The sequence below is a fragment of the Microplitis mediator genome, chromosome 11 (assembly GCF_029852145.1).
Source record: "Microplitis mediator isolate UGA2020A chromosome 11, iyMicMedi2.1, whole genome shotgun sequence".
Taxonomy (NCBI): Eukaryota; Metazoa; Arthropoda; class Insecta; order Hymenoptera; family Braconidae; genus Microplitis; species Microplitis mediator.
In genome coordinates, this window is record NC_079979.1 from 18,282,743 (window position 1) to 18,288,851 (window position 6,109).

A 6,109-nucleotide genomic window follows, 5' to 3' on the forward strand; every position below is an offset into this window, starting at 1 on the left:
AAAAAGTATCCCTAGTTCTAAAGGGAATAAAACCCGAATATGATGAAACAGATGTCACCAACAGCATCAATAATAAAAATCTACCAAATATCAAGATTGAACGAGTGACCAAACTGCAATATGATAGTAAAGTTAAAGAAAAATTCTTCTTCATAGTGCAATTAGCTAATGGGAGTAAACCTGCTGAGCTCACCAAGATCAAATACTTACTCCACCAAAATATTCGCTGGGAAAGACTCAAGAAAAAAGCAGTGTTTCAATGCCGTCGATGTCAGCGCATCGGACACTCAAGCATCAACTGTAACTTGGAGTACAGGTGTGTAAAATGCGGACAAAACCATGGACCATTGAAAGAAGGAGGTGTATGTGCAATAAGCGCCACAACAGACAAAAATTTATTGAAATGCATCAATTGTGGAGAGAATGGTCATACGGCCTCTTATAAAGGTTGCCCATACCTAACAATGGCACAAGGTGTCAAAAATCAAACTCTGGACCTGAGAAAAAACATAAAATCTAACAAGATAAACAAAATCACAAGGGCGGTTAATCCAAACTTTTCATATGCTAATATCATGAGTAATAATAGTTCATTCCCACCGCTACCAAGTAGACTCATCACTAATGAAAGACCAGACGATGCTCCAAGACTAACTCCAATTAACAATCCAGCACAACATAACGGAAATAACTTAAACTCAATTGAGGAAACATTAACACATTTTAAAAATAGTATACTCAACATCTTAAAAGATCATTTCGCAGAAATAAGCAAAAAAATTACTGATAATTCAAGAAAAATCGAATTCTTACTATCTGCGTTTGATAATGAATAATACACCGCAACAAACACCACACAACTCAAGTGACGGACAGGAAAACAGTGATTCCACAACCAGCATCTTCAAAATAGCTGCAATCAACACCAACTCTATAGCAACAAACAAAAAAAGACATGATCTAGAGGAATTTATCAATACAAATAAAATTGATATAGCCCTTATCTCTGAAACAAAACTCAACGATCGACATAAACTAAGTTTTCAAAATTACTCTTTCATAAGAACTGATAGACCGGACTCCAAAAGAGGCGGAGGCACAGCTATTCTAATCAACAAGAAAATAAAGTTCGCATATATTTCATATCCGAATGCAGCAGCAAATAAAATAATTGAATATACTGTCATAAAAATTCAAGGTAACGCAGGCAACATTTTATATATATTCAGCATATACGCAGTATGCAACAACAAGAGATCTTTTATAACCGAACTCAACAAAATATTCGACGACTTTAAATTAAGATCAGATAACATCTTTTTCATCATGGCTGGAGACTGGAATGCAAGAAACACCATCTGGGGTGACAAAAATATGAACGAAAGAGGAGTCCTCCTACACAATTGGGTTGAAGATGCTGGAATACAAAATAAAACAGCCTTGTACACACCGATCAAGCCAACTTACCCAAGTGCCGGTTCGTTCCTAGACCACTGTCTAGCTGACTCCAGAATCACACTCAGAGGACTAATAACCGGAAAACTGATCATTCTTCCGTATGATAGTGATCATAATGCTATCAGTTTCATAATTGACTACAATAACTTTCTAAGAGAGATCCCGAGTACAACACCTCCATCTGCAAGATATAATTACAAAAGAGCCAACTGGACCAGGTTTGCTGATTACTTAGAAGATAATATTACCGAACACCTACCTCATGACAGAAATTTAACAATAAATGAAATAGACACCAATATACTGAAACTGGAAAATTACATACAGGACGCGATCTCTGCAACAATTCCCATAATTAAAGATAATATCAAAAAGGGCTGCCAAAGGTACGTCAACCACAAAATCACTAAGCTCCATAAGTATAAATCAGCGCTGGTAGCAGAACTGTTCAAAAATAAAGACAATAAAGACCAAGTTAAGGCTGTAATAAAGATGGTTAATAAGCAGTTGATTAAAGAATTCAGAAACTCTGAAACAGCTTACTGGGAAGGATTGGCCAAAAATATCAACTATAGAGACTCATCTAAGTTCTTTCCAAACATCAACAGACATTTTAGATACAAAGAACCGCCGCGTATAGAAACATTAAAAATTAACAAAAATAGTCCATTAATCTCTGATCTCACGCTGAATAATACCAGACCAGCTGAAGATAATAACAATACCAATTACATCATTGAACAGCCAATTATAAAACTGAACATCATTGGTAAATATTTCGAATCTATCAATTCACCAAGATACACAAACCAAGGCACACCGATCAAACACCTGGCAGATGCAGCAGCAGAAGACATAAAATCAAGAGTAGATAGTCTCAGAAGATTCAACAACACACATACCAACTTCTTAAAAACAAATCCAGCCCACTACCCAACGCAGAATCAGGAGTCTCCAAATTACTTACATACATATATTCATGTTGCCCTCACTCTAAAGACAGCCAAAAATAAAACCTCATCAGGTATAGACAATATACCGATGATAGTCCTGAAGCGTCTACCAATTTCAGTAGTCAAAGATTATACCATAATCTTTAACAATTGTTTCAACCATTCTTACTATCCAACTCGATGGAAGAAAGCCAAGGTCATACCAATAAAGAAAAAGGATAAAGATCACTCCAAACCAGCAAGCTACAGACCAATTAGTCTTACTGTCAACATTAGTAAAATCTTCGAGAAATTAATCAAGACCCAGCTCATGAATCACGTAAATGATAACAACATTCTTCCTGACCAGCAATATGGATTCAGAGCAAGACACTCTACTGTCCACGCGATAAATAAATTTGCATCCGACATAAATAGACATCTATTAAACGGTAAACTAGTTGGTACTGCACTCATAGATCTCGAAAAGGCGTTCGACTCTGTTTGGTTGAACGGCCTTATTTATGTCTTAATACAAATGAATTTTCCTGTGACTCTAATCTTGCTGATTTACGATATGATCCACGGTAAATCTTTCATCGTCTGGGATGGTGTCAACCTATCAACACTAATATTTAATATATTAGAGGGACTTCAGCAAGGGACCGTAACTTCACCAATACTCTTCATCATATTCACTAGCAAGATCCTTAATAAATTCGGCCTAAATACTGGTAATAACACCCATAGCGGAGCATATGCGGATGATGAAGTAGTATACGTGGCAGACAGCAAGATAACAACAATTCAAGACAAACTAACAAAAATAGTTCATGATAAATATCACTGCTATAAGTTATGGAACCTGAAAATGAACCCGGACAAGAGTGAGACAATTTTATTCAGAAAGACTGTAAACGAGATCACTCCTTCCACAGTCCAACTGATTAAGACATTCCAGATCACCTTTACGGATAACGACACAGGCGAAGTATTTAACATACCAAATAAAAACACGGTCAAATATCTGGGAATCCACTTTGATTATCTGATACGAATGAACAAACATCATGCTATCCAGCTGAAAAAAGCTAAAAATGCGTTCAGAGCAAATTCCCGGATATTCTATGACAGAAACATACAAACCAAAGCTAAGTTGATATGTTATCAACTTCTAGTCAGGCACTATCTTCAGTTACGCTGCCCCAATATGGTGGAATGTTGGCCCATCGGTCATGGAGAAGTACCGCAAATTCGAGAGATCCTGCATAAAAGCCTGCTTAGGTAGATACAGATCAGCTGAGTCTAATTACATCAAGCGACTTAGCAACAAAGAAATATACGACCAAGCAGACATTACCAGGTTCGATTGCTTCTGCCTCACTCTCACAAGGAACTACTTTAGTACAATGTACGAAATTGGTAATGACACCATCAACAAACTGAAGGTGGAGAACACCGAACAGGTGAGAAGGATGGCCAAAAGCAATTATAGTCCACCAGAGCTATTTACCAACCTTGACCGTATGGGCTGCATACAAAATGAGTATAATGTGCCTATCATATACCACATAAGAAGGCACTGTGCAAGAAAAGCCATATTTACTGATATGGAACATCTACCACCAGAGTCCATAGTATACTCGACCGCACTCCCGACCAGAGATCACGATAGCCTGGACAGGCTAAATGAAAAATACTGGTGGCTTCAGGGTGAAGCGAAACACCTAGACGAATTACGAAGGAGAGCAAGATTTAAGAAGCAGCAAAACCAACAACAACAAAGAGTACAACCGCTCTTAAATAGCCGGAGATCTCATAGGCAGTAAAATATTCTGCATCCGCAGAATTTTGTAAATAATGTATATTATATATGTATAAAGTGTAAATAATTATACCCCTCAACTACCCATACCTAATACCCCTTCCTGATTCCATCCCCACCCCTCCACTCAGCCTCCAGAAGGCAAATTAACGTTGCAATGGTTTTTTATATTTTTAAAATTTTAAAATTTTTCCATAGCATAAACATTTAAATTATATCTTTAAAATTAATATTTATTAGACTAAAGAAAATTAAGAATTTAAAAAGAATATTTATTTTCAGTTACTGTTTATTGATAAGAACATCATTGGTGCCAAATCAAAATTAAAATATAAATTAGTGTATAAGTTTTGAATTAAGGATATTATTACTTATTGATGTATGAAAGAAAATATTGAAAAATAAAATCCTTTTTAAAACCAAAAAAAAAACACTGGCGGGAAAATTCCCAGAAGGCAAAGTAACGTTGCAATGGTTTTTTTATATTTTTAAAATTTAAAAATTTTTCCATAGCATTAAACATTTAAATTATATCTTTAAAATTAATATTTATTAGACTAAAGAAAATTAAGAATTTAAAAAGAATATTTATTTGCAGTTACTGTTTATTGATAAGAACATCATTGGTGTCAAATCAAAATTTAAATCTAAATTAGCGTATAAGTTTTTTAATTATGATCCTAAAGTTACCAGACAATTAAAAATTTTTGAATTTTTTTTTTTTACAAATCGATTGTAAAAAAATAAAAAATAAAAATATGCCCATGTAGAAAATTTAAAAAACTATAAGTGCAATTTTTTCAAATATTTTTTTTTTCATAATTTATTATTGAAAAAAAAAAAAAACAAAAATTATTGGACGTCGGCTAACTTCAGTACCATTTTTTAATTAAGGACATAATTACTTATTTATGTATGAGAGAAAATATTGGAAAATAAAATCCTTTTTAAAACCAAAAAACACTGGCGGGAAAAAAAGTTAAATAAACATAAATCCTCCGGATATTTTTCTCCTTAAAAATGAATGATCCTGAAGTAAACAGTCAATTGACAATTTTCATGATCCTGAAGTTAGCAGATATTTAAAAATTTTTGAATTTTAGTTTTTCAATAAATTGATTGCGAAAAAATAATATAAAAATATGCGCATGTAGAAAATTTAGAAAACTACAGGTGCAATTTTTTCAAATATTTTTTTTTTTAATGTTTTATCGTCTAAAAAAAAATCCAAAAATTATTAGACGTCTGCTAACTTCAGTATCATCAATTTTCGGATTTTTTTTCAACGAATTAATTACGAAAAAATAAAAATAGGCACATGTAGAAAATTTAAAAAACTACAGGTGCAATTTTTTAAAATATTTTTTTTTTAATGTTTTATCGTCTTAAAAAAATCCAAAAATTATTAGACGTCTGCTAATTTCAGTATCATCAATTTTCGGATTTTTTTCCAACGAATTAATTACGAAAAAATAAAAAATAAAAATATGCACCTGTAGAAAGTTTTATTTTGTTTCTTTGCAACTGATTTGTTGAAATACAAAAATTCAAAAATTTTTAAATGCCTGCTAACTTCAGGATCATAAGTTAGCAGACGTCTGACAGTTTTTGAATTTTTTTGAAAACGATTAACTAAAAAAAAATATTTTGAAAAATTGCACCTATAGTTTATTGAATTTTCTACATGTGTATATTTTCAGTTCTTTTTTTTTGTATTTCATTTGTTGAAAAAAAAATCCGAAAATTTTTAACTGTCTGTTAACTTCAGGATCATTTAAAAATTATACTAAAGTTAGCTGATTTTCGATTATTTTTGAATTTTTATCAAAACAATAAATTAAAAAAAAATATATTTGAAAAAATTGCACCTGTAGTTTGTTTAATTTTCTACCTG